This window comes from Hemiscyllium ocellatum, unplaced genomic scaffold (assembly GCF_020745735.1).
Source record: "Hemiscyllium ocellatum isolate sHemOce1 unplaced genomic scaffold, sHemOce1.pat.X.cur. scaffold_519_pat_ctg1, whole genome shotgun sequence".
Lineage (NCBI taxonomy): Eukaryota > Metazoa > Chordata > Chondrichthyes > Orectolobiformes > Hemiscylliidae > Hemiscyllium > Hemiscyllium ocellatum.
In genome coordinates this window covers 389,269-408,854 of record NW_026869096.1, presented here as the reverse complement: position 1 = coordinate 408,854, position 19,586 = coordinate 389,269, and the positions used below count along the sequence as shown (strand labels likewise).

General features: G+C 45.8%; 1 long non-coding RNA gene across 2 annotated transcripts in view; it reads right to left on the bottom strand.

Annotated features, from left to right (window-relative positions):
• Positions 1–19,242, bottom strand: part of LOC132813896 (uncharacterized) — a 48,698-nt gene extending 29,456 nt beyond the window's left edge. For both annotated transcript variants that reach the window (XR_009644203.1, XR_009644202.1), the window contains exons 1-2: positions 19,183–19,242; positions 14,785–14,891 (exon numbers count right to left, since the gene is read on the bottom strand). This is a non-coding gene — a long non-coding RNA (uncharacterized LOC132813896). The remainder of the gene's footprint in view (positions 1–14,784; positions 14,892–19,182) is intronic.
• Between the last annotated feature and the right edge of the window lie 344 nt (positions 19,243–19,586).

The window sequence follows — 19,586 nt, the reverse complement described above, 5'->3', positions numbered from 1 at the left end:
CCCTTCCATGGTACACCATTTCTCCAGCCACATATCCGGCTGATCTACCCTCTTATTCCTGCTCTCACTAGCACATGGCACTGGGAGCAAGTCTGACATCATTTCATTTCAGGAGCTGCATTATAATGTGTTCCTGCTCTCCCAATACCCAGCTTTCAAACACTCATCCCTTTGTTTCATGCTGTCGTTGGTATTGATGTGTTCTCCAACCACGGGCTGTTTACCCTCCAGCTCCAGAATGTCCTGTAGCTGCACCATGATATCGCGGATCCTATCACCAGGGAGATAACATACCATCCTGGATTCATGGCTGTGGCCAGAGAAGTGCCTGTCTGTAACACTGACTATTGAATCCCCTGTCACTATCTTTCTTCCCGTTCTGGGCAGCAGAGCTATCTACGGTGTCATGAAATTGGCTGTTGCTGATTGCCTCTGAGACCAACACATACGCACACACCCACACGAATCCCAAGCGGTATACAGTATCTGTTTGGGAAGGGAATAACCACTGGGAACTCCTGCACTTCCTTCCTGAGCCTTTTACTTGATCTGATGGTCCCCCATTCCCTTTCTGCCTGTGTAACCCTCACCTGCAGTGTGACTAACTCACTGAACATGCTGTCCATAACATTCTCAGTATTGCGGATGCTCCACAGTGAGTCCACTCTCAGCTCCAGGTCTGAAAAGCAGTTTCCCAGTAGCTGCTGATGGGCACATTTCCTGCACACATAGCCCGTCAGGGACACTGGAAACATCCCTAATTTTCCCACATTGTACAAGAGGAGCACACCATCGGTCTGAGGGCTCCTGTCACACAGGCTCTCTAGATTCAGCTAGTTACTCCCATTTAGAGAATTTAAATGAGCGAGCAATCTTCCTACCCTTCAAACATTGTAATCAAAATCCCGTATTCTTTACTTAAGTTGATACGTTATACCTTAAAAAACTGTTACAAAATTTCCACAGGTATCGCTTACAAACTGGCTGTTCCCTTTGGGACCATGTGAATTTCTGAATGGGCTGAAACAAAACGGAGTTTCAGCTTCACATTCTCCCTGTCCCACCTCGCTCTGTTTACACCCAACTCCAAAATACTCATTGAGCCAAGCAGCCCTCACAGTGCAGCCCTGTCACTTTCATTGTCTGCTCACCCCAACACTGCCCTCAGCCTCCTGTACTGTTCCAATACATCTCAATGGGAGCTCAGGAAAAGCATCTCATCTTTCAATTCAATCCTTTGTAGCCCCAGAGTCAACATGGACCTCAGCAGTTTTTGGGTGAACAGACAGTTGTTAGAATCTGGAACATTCCACCTAAAACGGTACTGGAATTTGTGTTTATAAGGAGCTGCAGGGAATTGAAAATAAGGAGTTTACAGGTTAGCATCATGAAGTGGGTGATTGGGACTAAATCTGACAGTCCCTACAAAGAGACGAAGTGCAATCTGGACAAATCTATGCTCCCCCTCAGACCAAAACAGACTCTGAGCTTCCAGTTACCTGCCATTTTAACACACGAGCCTGTTCCCTGGCCAACATCTGTCTCATTCTTACTGCAGTGTTCCAGGGAAGCTTGATGCAGAACACTCCAGAACATACCAAATGGCCCTGTATTTCAAGGACAGCAATTTCCCCTCCCATGTGGTCAACAATACCCTTCAGTGTATCTCCACCACTTCCTGCACCTCTGCTCTTGAGCCCCACCCCTCCAACCGCAGCAAGGATAGAACCCCCAAGTCCTCGCTTTTCAGCCAGATACAACACATCATCCTCTGCCATTTCCACCACCGACAATCAGACCCCACCAACAGAGATACCTTTCCCACCACACCCCTTTCAGCATTCCTCAGAGACCATTCCCTGTGACTTCCGCATTAGATCCATGCTCCCCACCAACCCATCCTCCACTCCCAACACCTTTGCCTGCCATTGCAAGAGGTGTGAAACCTGTGCCCACACCTTCCCCTCACCTCCATCCAAGACACCAGAGGTCCCTTCCACATCCAGCAGAGATTTTCCTGTACATTGAATAACCTCATCTATTGTGTTCATTGCTCTCTACAATGGGGAGACAGGACGCCAACTTGCAGAATGTTTCAGGGAACCTTTCTGGGAGACGTGCACCAATCAACCCCACTGTCCTGTGGTCAACCATTTCTACAACCCACCCTCTCACTCTGCCAAGGACATGCATGTCCTGGGCCACCTCCACCACAAAATCCTAGCTACATGACTCCTGGAGCAAGAATACCTCATCTTCTACCTTGGGACCCTTTAAGTACACAATCAATGTTTCATCATTTCCCCTCCCCCCACCATATCCCAGATCCAGCCCTCCAACTCAGCACCACCCTCTTGAACAGTCCCACCTGTCCATCTTCCTTCTTAATTACCCACTCCACCCTCTCACCATTACCCTCCACCAGCATCTTCCTATCGCCTTCCCAACTACCTTCTCGCCAGCCCCACACACACATCCTATTATCTGTCAACCCTCTTCCCCACTCAGAATCCTGCTGAAGGGCTCAGGCCCAATATGTCAATTCTCCTGCTCCTTGGATACTGTCTGACCGGCTGTACTTCTCCTGCGCCAAACTTCAACGTAAGCTGGAAGAACAAACCTCATTTTGTACTTGGGGGACCCTTCAGGCCTCTGACCTTAAAACTGAATTCATTAACTTTAGGTCCTAAGTCTCCCACGTCCTTGCGCCCTAGTGCCCCACCCCACACACCAGGCCTTGTTATTACATAGCCTGCCATTACATATTACCTATGGTTAGTCACTAACAGTCTCCATTAACATCTATTCACTCTCCCGCAGCCAGATCATTATTCATTCCTTTGTCCAATTGCTGCTATCTCTCTTTTTGGACTATATCACCACCTATCATTTACTCCTTAACCCCTACCTTCTGCATATAAACTGACATTTTTTCTCAGTGACATCAGTTCTGAGGAAGGGTCAGCGGATCCAAAATGTTAACTCTGATTTCTCTTCACAGATGCTGCCAGACCTGCTGAGCTTTTCCAGTACCTTCTGGTTGTTGTTTCTGATTTAAGCATCCACAGTTCTTTTGGTTTTCATTTACTGGGAGTTTCTAATTCAGGTCTAGCAGCCTACATCATGAGTTTATAAACCCTCCCAGTCCACACTAACTCCATTTCTCTCCCACTCCCTTCACACTCACTGGGTCTCTTCCCAACCCCTGCCCAGTGACACTGCACCTGCACAGCTCATGGTCACATGCTGGCCTGTTGGCAACACCCCTCATTCACTCCCATTGTCTGGAGGATTACATCTAGTCTCCTATTGTTCTGAAGCTGCCGTCAATCAGCCAGGCCCCATTGTGACATGAGTGGTGGGATCCTCCCAGGAGTGTGGGAGGCTGAGGGGTAACCTCAGAGAGGTTTATAAAATCATGGGAGGCATTGATGAGATAAATAGACAAGGTCTTTTCCCTGGGGTGGGGGAGTCCAGAACTAGAGAGCATAGGTTTAAGGTGAGAGGGGAAAGATATAAAAGGGACCCAAGAGACTACTTTTTTCATGTAGAGATGGTGCGTGTATGGAAGCTACTGTCAGGGGAAGTGGTGGCAGCTAGTACAGTTACACCATTTGAAAGGCATCTGGATGGGTATGAATAGGAAGGGTGTAGAGGGATTTGAGCCAACTGCTGCCATATCGTACTAGATTAGGATAGGATATCTGGTCGGCACGGACGAGTTCGACTGAAGGGTCTGTTTCCGTGCTGTATATGTCTGTGGCTCTGCCCTGGGATGAGCTTCATCATTCACAGTGAATGGGGCAGTATCACAGAGCACAGGGGTTGGGGGCTATTCAGCCCATTGCGGCTATACTCTCTCCCTGTGGACATGCTGCCAATCTGCCCTTCCTCCCCTCCCATTTACCCGTAGCACTCCAAATTTATCCTCAAATAGTTAAATTCCGAGATGTACAGCACAGAAACAGACCATTCAATCCAACTCATCCATGCCACCCATTTATCCCAAATTAATCTTGTCCCATTTGCCAGCACTTTGCCCATATCCTTCTAAACTTTTCTTAATCACGTACCCAGTCAGATGCCTTTCAAATGTTGTAATTGTACCAGCCTCCACACTTCCTCTGGCAGCTCATTCCATATTCAGCTTGAAAACATTGCCCCTAAGATCCCTTTAAAATCTCTTGCCTCACACCTTAGACTTGTGTCCTCTAGTTTTGTACTCACTTAACCTTGGGAAAAGACCCTGGTTGTTCACCCTATCCATGTCCTTCACGATTTTATGTACCTCGAAGGTCATCTCTCAGCATCCAATGATGCAGGGAAAAGAGCCCCAGTCTATTCAGCCTCTCCCTATAGCTCAAATCCTCAACCCTGGCAACACTTTTGCACATCTTTTCAGAATCCTTTCATGTTCTGTAATATCACTCCTACAGCAGGGAGACCAGGACTGAAAGCAGAATTCCAGATGTGGCTGAATCAATGTCCTGTAGAGCTGCAAAACAATGTCCCAACTCCAATACTCAATGCACTGACCAAGTACACCAAACGCCTCCTTCACTACCCTGCCTATCCATGATTCCACTTTCAAAGAACTATCAACCTGCACAACAAGGTCTCTTTGTTCAACAACACTCCCCAGGACCTTCCCATTAAATGTATAAGTCCTGCCCTGATTTGTTTTTCCAAAATGCAGCACCTCACATTTATCTGAATTCACTCCACCTGCCACTCCCCAGCCCATTTGATTGAAGTCCCATTGTACTGTGAGGTAACCTTCTTCCCGATCCACTTCCTCCAGATCCGATTTGGTGTCTATGTAAAGTCACGAACCATAGGAATCATTGATATAAATGATGAAAAGCAGTGAACCCTGCACCGATCCTTACACCATATTGCTCATCACAGGCTTCCAGTCCGAAAGGCAACCCTTCACCACTATCCTCTGTCTCCAACCTTACAGCCAATTTTATATCCAAATAGCTAGTTCTTCCACCTTGAATGTCTTTCTGAAGTCCAAGTTAGTGATTTCCATACACAAAGCCATGCTGACTGTCCCTAATCATTTCTTACCTTTCCAATTACATCTAAATCCTATCCCTGAGAAGCCCTTCCAACAACTTGCCTGACTCCAGGCTCACCAGTGTATTGTTCCCTGACCATTCCTCATCACCTTTCTCAAATAATGGCGCCAGTCTTCCAGCACCTCGGTGATACAAATATCTCAGCGAGGGGCCCAACTATCACTTCCCTAGCTTCCCACAAAGTTCTGGGATTCACCTGATCATGTATCAGGGATTTATCAATCTTGATGCACTATACAAGTTCCAGTGCCTCATAACTTATATGGACACTTGTCAAGTTATCCCTATTTATTTCTCCAAACTCTCTCACTTCCATATCCTCCTTCAGTAAAAGCGGACATGAAATACGCAGATAGTATCTCTCCTGCCTCCTGCAGATCCATAGACAATTTTGTTGATCTTTGAGGGTCCCTATTCTCTGCCTGGTTACTCTTTTGTCCTTAGTGTATTTCTAGAATCTCTTTGGATTTTCCCCAAACCCATTTCACAAAGCTCTCTCGTCCCCTTTTTGCCCTCTTAGTTTCCCTCGAGTATACTCCTACTGCCCCTATATACCTCTAGGTATTCACACAAACCCAGCTGTCTGGACTTGCCATATCCCTCCTTCATTTTCTTGACCAGAGCCACAATTCCTCTTGACAGCAGCATTCCTTACACTTCCCAGCCTCGTCCTTAACAGGAACATACTGTCTATATACTCATTGTCGCAGGCCTATGGGGGCAATGGCAGATGAAGACAGAGAAACGATCAATCATTCTCAGTAAAGAGGCAGTGCTGGGAAAGATACCAGCCGAAAGGTAGATGGGTCTCCTGGCCGTGATGGAATGCATCCCCGGGAACTGTAAGGAATGGCAGTGGGTAAATAGCAAATACACTCGTGATAATTCACTAAAATTTGCTGACTCTGGGACGGTTCTAACAGATTGGAAAGCTGCAAATGTGATGCCAATATTTTAAAATGGACGTGTCAGCATAACTTCTGTAGTGGGGGAAATGTCTGATCTCTCAAGAAAGAAATAGTGAGCTATGTGGATAGAAATTGTCTCATCGAGCAGACACAGCATGGATTCATGAAAAGTGGACGACACTAAGATGAGTGGTAGAGCAATGTGTGCAGAGGCCACTGTCAGTCTGCACAGGGATACAGAGAGGTTAATTGAGTGGTTAAGGGTCTGGCAGATGGAGGACAATGTTGGGATATGTGAGGTCATCCATTTTGGTCAGACTAACAACAAACTGGATGATGAAATGGTGAAAACATGCAGCAGGCTGCTGTACAGAGGGAGCTGGGTGTCCTTGTGCATGAATCACAGGAAGCTGGTTTGCAGGTACAGCAGGTAATTAAGGCAGTGAAGGGAATATTGTCCTTCATTGCTAGAGGGATGGTTATGCTGCAGCTGTACAGGGGGCTGGGGAGGCCACACCTGGAGTACTGTGTACAGGTTTTCGTCCCCTACTTCAGGAAGGATGTAATGGCGCTGGAGGGGGTGCAGAGCAGGGTCACTAGTTTGAGTCTGGAGTTGAAAGGGTTGCCTTCTGAGCAGAGATTGACAAAACTGGCATGATCCTCATTGGAATTTAGAATAATGGGAGATTGTATAGGAAAAATATAAAATTATGAAAGGAGTAGATAAGATAGAAGCAGGGAGGTCATTTCCACTGTGGACTGGACAAACTATGGTGCATCAGATTTAGGACTGAGTTCAGGAGAAACTTCTTCAGCTAAAGGGTTGTGAATCTGTGGAATTCCCAGCTGATTGAAACAGTTGAGACTTTCATCTTGAATGTCTTTAGGTCAAAATGTAGATTTACGAAACGGAAAGGAATTAAAGGTTATGGGAGAGAGCAGTAAAGTGGAGCTGAGATCAGCCCTGATCTTATTGAATGGCAGAGCAGGCTGGAGGGGCCAGATGGCCTCCTCCTGCTCCTATTCCTTATGTTACGTTCCCACTTTTCAGCCGTCCCTTTACCTGGGAATAGCAAAGAAGTATTGAAAGATTTTATCTTGTTCAATCACAATGCACCTTTATCCAATTTAGAACAGCAACTTTTAGATCTGGTCTATTCTTTTTTGGAACTATTTTAAAACTATTATAATTATCAGAGAATCCAGACAGTGGGGAAGCAGGTCATTCAGCCCATCACATCCGCACTGACCCTCAGAGACTCCCACCCTACCCATGTAATGTTGCCTTTCCCATGGATAATGCACCCAACCTGCACATCCCTGAACACTGTGGGTAATTCAGCCTGGATAATCCACCTAACCTGCACATCCCTGAACACTGTGGGTAATTCAGCTTGGATAATCCACCCAACCTGCACATTCCTGAACACTGTGGGTAATTCAGCCTGGATAATCCACCTAACCTGCACATCTTTACATAGTGGGAGGAAACCAGAGCAATCAGATGAAACACACGCAGATATTAACAATAAGGTGATCAATCCTTTCTTATTTCCCAGTTCCATCCAAATAATTTCACTGAACTTACTCCCATGAATATCGTCCCCAAGCACAACTCTAATGCTATCCCTAACCAAAAACACCACTCGTCCTCCTCTCGTCCCCCTTTCTATCCTTCCTATAGCATCTATACCCTGGAACATACAGCTGCCAGTCACATCCATCCCTGAGTCATATTTCTATAATACCGATGATATCCCAGTCCCATGTTCAAACCATAACCTGATCGCATCTGCCTTCCCTGTCAGGCCTCTTGCATTGAAGTAAATGCAGTGTAACTGCTCGGTTCTACTGCGTTCTGCCTTGACTGTTTGATTTCTGAACTGTACCCAGCCTCAGACTTACCTCCTTTCTCACTATCTCTTTAGGTTTACCCCCACTCCCTCACTGGTTTAATGCCTCCCGAGTAGTACTAGCAAATCTCCCTGCCTGGATATTAGTCACCTTCCAATTCAGGGACAATCCATCCTTCTTATTCAAGTCACTTCTACTCCAGAGGAGAATTCAATGACCAAAAGATGTGAATCCTTCTGCCCTACACCAGATCTTTAGCCAATCATTCATCTCCTCCATCCTGCTATTCCTACTCTCACTAGCATGTAGCATTGGGAGTAATTCAGATATTACGACCGAGTATCTACTTTTTTATATTCCAGGTTAATTTGCTATATTCTCTCATCAGGACCTATCTTTTTCTCTTCCTGTGTCATTGGTACCAATGTCCAATGACCTCCCACTGGTTATTCTACCCTTTAAAGAATATTCTGCCACCAATCTTTTCTGAAACTTTCAAGTTCCACAACATCCTTCTGATAGGTGGAGAACAGAATTGCACTCAATATTGTAAGAGTGGCCAAACCAATGTCCTGTACAGCCACAACATGACTGCCCAACTCCTGTACTCACTGCTCTGACCAATAATGTAAATCATACCAATCACCTTCACTATCCTATCCACCTGCGACTCTACTTTCAAGGAATTATGAACCTGCACTGTAAGGAAACTTTGCTCAGTAACACTCCCTCGGACCTGACCATTAAGTCTATCAGTCCTGCTCGGCTTTGCTTTTCCAAAAAGCAGCACCTCACATTTATCTAAATTAAACTCCATCTGCCACTCCTCAGCCCATTTCCCCATCTGATCAAGATCCCATTGAATCCTGAGGTACCCTTCTTCACTGCCCACGACACCTCCAATTTTGGTGTCACCTGGAAACTTACTAACAATCCCTCCAATGTTCACATCCAAATCATTTATGTAAATGATGAGAAGTAGTGGACCCAGCACCGACCCTTGTGGCACTCCAGTGGTCACAGTCCTCCAGTCCGAAAAACAACCTTCTACCACCACCCTCTGTCTTCTACCTTTGAGGCAGTTCTATATTCCAAATGGCTAGTTCTCCTGGTATGGTGAGATCTCATCTTGCTAACTAGTCTTCCATGGCGAACCTTGTCGAACGCCTTACTGAAGTCCATATAGATCCCATCTACCGCTCTGCCCTCAAAAATCCACTTTCTTACTTCTTCATAAAACAGCTCAGTCAAGTAAGTGACATGATTTCCCGCACACAAAGCCATGCTGACTATCCCTAATCAGTCCTTGCTTTTCCAAATACATGCAAATCCAGTCCCTCAGGGTTCCCTCCAACTTGTCTGGCACCAACATCAGGCTCACAGGTCTGTAGTTCCCGGGCTTGTCCAAACCGCCTTCATTAAACAGTATCATCATATTAACCAACCCCCAGTCTTCTGGCACCTCAGCTGTGACTATCGCTGATACAAAAATCTCAGCAAGGGGCCCAGCAATCACTTCCCTAGCTTCCTACAGAATTTTAGGACACACCTGATGAAATCCTGGGCATTTATCCACCTTTCTGCGTTCCAAGACATCCAGTACCACCTTCGCTGTAATATGGACATTTTTCAAGGTGTCACCATCGATTTCCAACATTCTATATCTTCCATATCCTTCTCCACAGTAAATGCTGATGCAAAATACTTGTTTAGTATCCCCTCCCCACCCCATCGCCTGCAGATCCACACACAGGCTGCCTTGCTGATCCTTGAGGAGCCCTATTCTGTCTCTAGTAACCCATTTGCTCTTAATGTATTTATAAAAACCCTTTGGATTGTCCTTACCCTATTCGCCAAAACTGTGTCCTGTCCCCTTTTTGCCTTACTGATTTTCCTCTTAAGTATACTTCTATTGCCTTTATACTAGAAGGATGTTCTGGATTGGAATAAATGCCAAATATTTCATCTTGATAAAAGGGCAGGACTTACACTGATTAAAAGTCGGGCCTTGCATAGTGATATAGAACAAAGAGACCTCGGGGTTCAGATCTTTGCAGTTTATGTCACATGTAGACAGGGTTGTTCAGAAGATGTATAGCACACTTGCCTTCATTGCTCACACCTTTGAGTATAGGAGTTGGGACATTACATTGAGGTTGTACAGGATGTTGGTGAGGCCTCTTCTGGAATACTGTGCTCAGTTCAGGTTGTGCTGTTATAGGACAGATGTTATTAAGTCGGAGCGGGTTCAGAAGAGATTTACCAGGATGTTGATGGGAACGGATGCTTTCGGTTATAAGGAGAGGCTAGGTAGGCTGGGACCTCTTTCACTGGGGTGTAGGAGGCTGAGGGGTGACCTTATTGGAGGTTTGTAAAATCCTGAAGAGTATAGGTAATGTGAACAGCAGGTGCCCTTTCCAGGAGGGGCGCGATTCAAGAGTGGGTGAGAAAAGGAAGACCCTAAAAAGACGTTCCGGATTTTACTTTTTGTTTTTGTACAGAGAGTGATTCACATGTGGAATAAACTAGCAGAGTACGTGGTAGCTGTGAATACAATTACAATTTAAGGGTGGCACAGTGGCTCAATGGTTAGCACTGCTGCCAGGGACACAGGTTCAATTCCTGCATTGGGTGGCTGTCCATGTGGAGTTTGGATATGCTTCCCCGTGTCAGCGTGAGTTCCTCCAGGTGCTCCTGTTTCTTCCCACAAGCCACAGATGTACAGGGTAGGTGAACTGGCAGTCCTCAATTGCCCATAGTGTTCAGGGATGATTGGGTTTAGTGAATTAGTAAGGGGTAAATGTAGAGTAAAACGGTAGGGGAATGGGATTCTAAGAGGAAAAAGCATTTGGACCTGTATATCGATAGGGAATGCTTGGATGGATTTGGACTAAGTGGAGGTAGATGCGATTAGTTCAGTTCGAATTTATGGTTGACACGGACTGGTTGGAACACAGGGTGTGTGTCAGTGCTGTATAACGTTCTGACTCTATCGCTCGTTATCTCTGTAAATTCCTCTATGCTCGGAACTCTCCGTCAATGCCACCTCATCCAGTCTTACAACTCTTCCTTATCTCGATAATTCCTCTCCAGCCTCAAAACTCAAAAAAGTCTATCAGAAATATCTCTATCTCTGTAACATCCTCAATCCTCAGAATCCTCTCCAACTTTCATCTCCTCCAGCTTCATTACTCTCCCTATCTCTAATCCCCTCCAGTCTCTCAAAGCTCTGCTATATGTGCCTTTTTTATTTCCAGCCTTCAGGATTCCCAATGTTTATTTCTCACTTGATGACGGCCCTTTCCGATTCTGTGCTGAGCTTCTGAATTCTTCCTTAAACCTCTCAATCTCCTTTTCCTCCCAAAACATCGGCCAATAATATGTCATCTACTCTAGTATCACCCTTTCTGACCTGAAGTCCAATGGAGCCTGTCATATTCCTATAATAAACATCTTAGCGGTCTACAGAACAGAAAAAGGCTCTGGTAGTACATCGGGTCTGTGACAAAGAAAACTACCACCTAACTGTCCTCATCTATTTTCCGATAATTGTGGAAAAGTCTCATCTATCATGGCATTGCAAGTGCACACTAAATACATCTCAAATGCTACCGGGATTTCTGTGTCTCCCACCCTTACAGACAGTGAGGTTCAATGCAACTGTTGCTCGATGAGGACATCACCCACAGGAACACAGAGCAGCTGGGTCTGTGCAAACCAGAGATCACCCACACATTGGGAAGGATGGCAGGGTCCCTGAGGGGGGGGGCACAGGAGATTTACCAGGATGGTTCAAGGAATGGGGGATTTTAGTTGCAGAGACATGGGTGCTGTTAATAAATATCAAGAATATCCATCTACAATAGATGGACTCTTGTTCTCAACCTCTCCCCTTGCCTGGGCTGTGGTAACCTTCAGGTTAAACCCACCACCAGACATTTCTCCCTAATGAGAGAGCAGCCCTATTGGTCTGGTCAGACAATGCTGCCTTTCCCTTTTACACAGTGATGCCACTGTACCCTGGGGATGGGGAGAGGGAACGCTGAAGGTGGTGGATGGGACACCACTCAGGCACAGTGCTTTGTCCTGGAGGATGTTCACTTTAATATTGTTGGGGGCTGCACTGATGCAGGCAAGTGGGGAATGTTCCAACACAATCCTGATGTGTGCCTTATAGGGAGCAAACAGACATTGGGGAATCAGGGGTTTGGGGAAACAGATTGTTCTCCTTGTAGCAGAGGAAATTGCGGGTGCCCTGTGACAGAGGGGTTTACAGATTTAGAATAATCCACCTTACACTCATGAGTTCATCAGAAAAGGATTACAGGACACATATTGAAGACTTGGGGGAGATCTACTGAGAGTGTGGGGTGATTCAAAAGAGGACATTTATGCAGCAAATGGGAATGAGCTGGAATACAATACTCACACACAATGTGAATATCCAGCTCCTGATGAATTGAGGAATTTTGTCACAGTTTGACGTTACAATTACTGAGATTACCATCTGAATGTCCACCTGTAATACACGTTTATAAAACTGTCACTGTCAGTTCATTTAAGAAACTCTCACCACCCCCTCCTCCTGGCCCAGGATGACTGGACACATTAACCCTTGTGGGGGTCAGCAGTTAGTTCAGGGGGAAATCTGTATGGGTTTCTGTGAGTTTCCACACTGGGTCTTCATGTGACTGAACAGGGCAGATCTTTGACACATGGGACACAATGTTTCAAGAGTCAGTGCGATGTGGAGAGCAGGATGTGTGCTTCCTTTTCTTTCCTTCCGTGCTGCTGCTGTGCCTCATCAATTAGACAGGGGGGGGTGAAAGGCTCATGCAGCTCGATGGGCAAGTTGTCTCCATTCTGACCCATGAGCAGCAAGCTCCTCCCAGTCATTCCAAAGAGTCTCTCTGAAAAGGTAACAACTGCTTCCCACTGCCCAGTGCTCCCAGGAAATGTTTAGAAGAATGAGCGGGGAAATCTCTGAGAAAAGGCAGAACGGTAAAGTTCCAAAAGGATTATAAACAGTTTACAGAGAGGGATTCATTGGAGAAGTGGGCAACAAGTTAGCAAATGGAGCATAATTTGGGAAATTGTGAAGTTGCTCATTTTGGAGGAGATAATAAAAGAACAGAGTGCTATGTAAATGGTGGAAACTGTCGAAAGCTGCACCACAAAGGGACCAGGGGTAATTGCGTAGGAAACACAGTTACAACAGGGAATCAGGATGGGGAATGGAACGCTGTTTCTTATTACAAGGAGTTTTCAGTGTAAGTGTTTGGAGTATATACCTGAGAGTAACTTTACAAAGTGCGAGTGAGACCACATCTGGAGTAATGACAGAAGTTTTGGTCCCTTTATTTAAGGGAATACATAATTTCATCCGAGGCATTTCAGAAAAGATTAACTGGGATGATCCCTGGCTTGTAGGGATTATCTTTTAAGAAAAGGCTGAAAATGTTGGGACTCTACTCACTGGATTTGGGAAGAATGAGAGGTGATCTCATTGTAACATGCAGGATTCTTAAGGAGTTTGACAGGGTAAATACTGAGAGGATGTTTCCCATCATGAGGGATCTGGAATCAGATACTCGGATAGTAACGGAATCAAGGGTTCTGTTTTAGATTCGTCAAGTTTAAGGCAACATCAACACGGGTCAGGGGTTTCAGTAGCAATGGAGCTGGGGTGAAGGGGGGGGGGGGGAAGCAACGTTTTAGAGATTGGAATTCCTGGTGTTTGTGATTGTGTAGATACCTGATCAGAAGGTCACCTTGGGGTTACAGATATGAGAGCAATATTGTGAAGAGTGTAGTTCTGCCTCAGACAGTTCCCAGGGAGAGGGAGGGGCTCAGCAGTAAGGGAAAGGAATTTGTAATAGCAACTGAAGGCAATGGGTTTAACCATTTCAATGTTCCGTTGCAGGAAATTGCAGCCAATCGCGTAGTGGGAGTGTGATGAGCAGTTTGATAACTGAGTAATGGAGAGGGATGATGGGGAGGGAGAGCTAGGCATTGTCAGTGTACATGTGAACCCTCAGACGGTGCTTTTGGACGATGTCACCTCCTGACAGTATGTAGGTGAGAAACAGGAGGGACCAAGAATCGATCCTTGAGGGACACCACATACAAGGAATTTAGAAAGGAATGGGAGAGTGGGGATGGAGTAGGTTTTTCCAACAACGGTGAGGTCAAAATATTACTTCGTAGCAGAATGGGAGAGAAGGACATAACCAGAAAAGACAGACAGACAGAACAAGGAACAATACCTGTGATTTGGTGAGGGGAGGGAGGTGGGGGTGATGTGGAGGAAGAGCCCAACTCCAAAAACACACTTTCTTCATTGGTGACATCACCCAACTCCACCCTAGTCTCAGCTCATTTACTGAATGCAGGGATGGACGAGTATTTATCTCCAGACTTAATTATCCAAACACTCTTGGCCAGCCTCCCACATTCAACTTACATGTAATCTCAAGAGTATCTTAAACCCTCCTGCCCAAGTGCTCACTTGTACCAAAACTAAGTTGATCCATCAAAAGGCTCCTATTTACAGGCAACAATTTAAAATTCTCACCCTGTGAACATCCCTGTCTCCCTGCACCACACACCCTGCAAGACCTTGACAACTCATTTGTGTTTATTCATTGCTTCACCTGTCTGGCTGTTTCTACTGTTGCCAAGGCAACACTGTCTGGAATTCCCACCTGAACCCTCTCAGACCTGCTTTCCTCTTTTAAGGTGTTCTCGAAAACCTGCTCATTTGGCAATGCTTTTTATCACTTGACCTAGTATCTCAATCTGTGGCCTTATGCCAGAATTTTTCAATAGTATTTCTGTGAAATTATAAACATGATTAAAAAAAACAAACTGTTGCTGATTTGCACATACATTGTCAACTCTTCAATATTGCTGAGTGTATAATCTATAACAGCACTTACCCAACCACATTGTGGGAGCACCTTCACCACATGAACTGCAGCTGGACAGGGAAATCAAACATCACCCTCTCCACAGGCAATGGGGCTTTGGCACTGATCACTGGGATCTGTGGAGGGAGAAACACAGTTGCTATTTCAGGGAGTGCAAAATGCATTATAAGGAGGGAAAATGGGGCAGAATTTGGGATTTTCAAATTTGTGATTCACAATGTGCACTAAGTTCTGTAAAACCTCTCATCCCATACCATGAAAATTTCCTTCTCTTTCTGGTCTATGTCTTTCCTTTCCCCTGCCCTGCACCTTCACACATCTCCAATGCCTTGGTCACAACAACACTGTGCTGTCAGTGAGGTTTATCACGTGGTTGAGTATTGTCCCGCCCCTCATTCACTCCGATTGGTTGAAGGACCAACTGGCACATCCTGGTCCTCCAGCCTCGTTCCCCTGACTCTTATTGGTCCTGCGCTGACATCAATAATCCGAGGCCCATTGTGGGCTGGAGCATGCTCAGTGCTTCCTGCTTTTGCTGCTGTTCATCAGGTATGAGAGAGAGAGGGCTCATCCCTGTTTCTCCTGATGTCAGACAATAACAACAACTACCTGCATTGTATGGAGCCTTTCACATTGACAATTCTCCTAAAATGTTTCACGGATGATGGAAACGTTGATTAAAGAGAACGATTTTTAGATACATCTTTAAGGCGGACAGAGGGGGTTAGGGAGGATATTCCAAAGGTTTGTGTCCTCGGCTGCTCCAATCGTGCAGTGATATAGGTGGGCAACAGCTTACAATGGAGACAGTTAGTGGCTAACCACAGGTTAACAACCTCATGTCGTAGCCACCTCATGTCACAGCCTGTCATTACACACTACCTATGGTTAGCCACTAACAGTCTCCATTAACAGCGAGTCACCCTCCCCTAGTCAGATCGTTATCCACTCCTTTATCCAACCGCTCTTCTCACTCTATCCCCACCTTTACTCCTTTTATCTTGCCCCCATCCCCCCACACTATCTTCTGCACATAAACGGACTTTTTTTTTCTCAGTGACATCTGTTCTGTGGAAGGGACACCGGATCTGAAACGTTAACTCTGATCTCTCGTCACAGATGCTGCCAGACCTGCTGAGCTTCTCCAGAACCTCCTGGTTGTTGTTTCTGATTTACAGCATCTGCAGTTCTTTTGGTTTTAATTTACCGGGAGTTTGTAATTCAGGTCCTACAGCCTCTGTCCCAGTCCCTGCTGTCTCTCCCACCCCCACCCAGTGACACTGCACCTGCACAGCTCATGGACAGGTGTCGTCTTGCTGGCCACACCCCTCATTCACTCCCATTGGCTGCAGGACCACACAGACTCTCCTCCTATTGGTCTGGAGCTGCCGTTAATCAAGCCATCCCCCATTGTGAGGTGAGTGGTGGGCTCCTCCCTCTCTCTGCCCTGGGATGAGCTTCATCATTCACAGTGAATGGGGCAGTATCACAGAGCACAGGGGCTGGGGGCTATTCAGCCCATTGGGGCTGTACTCTCCCCCTCTGGAGATGCTGCAAATCTGTCCCAAGTCTGCTCCCATGAGCCCATAGCCTCCCAAATCTTTCCTTAAAAAGTAAAATTCCAAGTCTGTTTCAGAATACCTGCTGAATCTATGTCGTTCAGACTGTTCCAGATGCTCAGAACTTACTGAGTAAAATAGTGTTCACATTTTCACCTTGTATTATTTGCCAATTACTTGAAAGTAGTTACTAAAAATTGTGACAGGGTTAACAATTCCTCTCTCTCTTTGCAAATTCAAGACCTTGGAACCAAATCTGCACCAGTTCAAAATCACTGCTTCACCTTCTCAGCTCCAAGGTAATTATCTGTGCTTCAGCTAGCTCTGCACAAAAGAGAGGAATGCATCTTAATTGATTAAGATCAAAGAAACAGACCTCCGGTCCAATTCGTCCATGCCAACAAGGAATCCTAAACTAATGGATTCCCATTTACCATCTATTGGCCTGTATCCATCAAAACCCTTCCTATTCATGTACCCAATTGGAAGCCTTTTAAATGTTGTGATTTTATCAGCCTCCACTACTTCATCTGGTAGCCCCTCCCATACACACACCACACTCAGCTTGAAAAAGTCGCCACTTAGATCCCTTTTAAATCTTTGCCCTCTCAACTTAAACCCATGTGCTCTAGTTTTGGACCCACCTAACCTGAGGAAATAGGACCCCAGCTGCTCACCTTATCCACGCCCCTCGTGATTTTATAAATCTCCATGAAGTCACCTCTCAGTCTTTGACTCTCCAGAGAAAATAGCCCCAGCCTATTCAGCCCCTCCCTGTAGCCCAAATCCTCCAATCCTGGTAACGTTTTTGTAAATCTTGTCCAAACCTTTTCAAGTTTCACAACATCCTTCCCAGAACAGGGAAATTCAAACTGAAAACAGAATTCCAGAAGTGGCTTAATCAACGTCCTGTCCAGCCACAATATGACGTCCCAGCTTCTGTATTCAATGCATTGACCAATAACGGAGAGCGTTAATGGAGTCCCATTTGCCAGCGGTTCACCCTCATCCCTCTAAAACCTCCCTCTTCATGTACCCAATCAGATGCCTTTTAAATGCTGCAATTGTACTAGCCTCCACCCCCTCCTCTGGCAGTTCATTCCATACATGCAATGCCCTCAACATGAATAAGATGCCCCTTAGATTCCTTTTAAACCTTTTCCCTCTCACCTTAAGCCTGTACCCTCTATTTTCGGACCCACCGAACTTGGGAAGAAGCCTCTGACTGCTCACCTTATCCATGCCCTTCATGATTTTATAAGATCACCTCTCAGCCTCCAACTCTCCAGGGAAAATAGTCCCAGCCTATTCAGCCTTTCCCAACAGCTCAAACCGTCCATCCCCGGGAAAGTCCTTGCAAATATTTTCTGAACCCTTTCAAGTTTCTCGACATTATTCCAAGAACAGGGAGATTGGAACTGACAACAGAATTCCAGAAGGGCCTTAATCAATATTCTGTACAGCCACAATATGACATCACAACAGCTGCATTCAACGCATTGACCAATAACGGGGAGCGTACCAAATGCTGCATTCACTCCCTCGCCTCCCTGGGACTCTACTTTCAGGGAACTATGAACCTGCATTCCAAGGTCTCTTTGTTCAGCAACGCTCCCCAGGACATTACCATTAAGTGCACAAGTCCTGCCCTGATTTGCCTTTCCAAAATACAACAGCTCACATTTATCTAAATTGAACTCCGTCTGCCATTCCTTGCTCCAATGGCCCATCTGATCAAGATCCTGTTGTATTCTGAGCTAACCTTCTTCACTGTCCATGACACCTCCAATTTTGGTGTCTTCTGTAAACCTACTGACCATACCTCATATATTCACATCCAAGTCATTTATTTAAGGGCCCAATATCCATCATTGCAGCACACTGCTGCTCACAGACCTCCAGTGCGCAAAGCAACCCTCCATCATCCTCGGTCTCCTACCTTCAAGGTAGTTTTGTAATGGCTTGCTCTGTCTGCATTCCATGTGATCTAACCCTGCTAACCAGTCTGCTTTGTGGAACCTTGTTGAATGTCCATATAAACAGCATTCACCGCCTGGTTTAATCAATTTTCTTTGTCACTTCAAAACACTCACTCAAGTTAGTGAGACCCAACTGTGCATGTACAAAGCCACAGTGACTCTCCCTGATCATTTCTGTCCCGTTGTGCCTTCCTTGTTCGGTCCACACTCTCCCACCAACCCACGCTCCACACCCTTGACCCTCCCTTACCGTCACAGGAAATGTAAAACATGCGGCCACACCTCCCTCTGACCTCTGTCCAAGACCTCAAAAGGATCTTTTCACATCAGGCAGAGATTTGCCTGCACATCCCAAAACCTCATATACTGCATCTAGTCACTATGGGAAATTTAACATGGTTCATCCAACTAACCTACACATCTTTGGACTGCGGGAGCAAACTGGAACACCCGAAGGAAATCCTCACAGACACTGGGGAGAATGTGCCAACTCCAACACAGACAGTTGCCCAAGGCTGGAATCAAACCCAGGTCCCTGGTGCTGAGGAAGCAGCACTAACCACTGAGCCACAATACTGTGGGATCTTCGGTGCTGATGCGCTGCCCCACTAATACCTCAGTCACTCACCCTGCCTCATTTCCTAAGAGGCAGCGATGACGGAGTGAAATTATCGCTAGACAGTTAATTCAGAGACCCAGATAACGTTCTGGGGACAAGGCTTTGAATCCCATCACGGCAGATTTTGGAACATGAATTCAATAAATATCTGGAAAAAATAATCTAGTGACGACAGGAATCCATTGTCAATTGTTGAAAAAACCCATGTGGTTCACTCATGACCTTTAGGGAAGGAAAATGCCATCCTTACCTGGTCTGGTCTGCATGGGACTCCAGACCTAGAGCAACGTGGTTGACTCTTAACTGCCCTGGGTAAACGCAGCAATAAATGCTGGCCGAGCCAGTGACAGCCTCATCCTGTGAATGAGGAAAGAAAACAGGTCAGGTTTTGTTCCTTCTCTAGTAGGTACATCCTACAAACTCAATCAGAAATGTTCTCGTACACACTGAACAAATACATTTCCATCCAAGCCCTTAACACTACAGCACTCCGAGGCCATGTTGGTAAAGTTAAAACCCCTTATCATTGCAACTATATTATTCTTACAGATAACTGAGGTCTGCCGGTAAAATGGTGTCTCAATTCCCCGCTGACTATTGGGAGAGTGTCTATAATACAATCCCAGTAAGATGGTCATCCCTTTCTTATTTCTC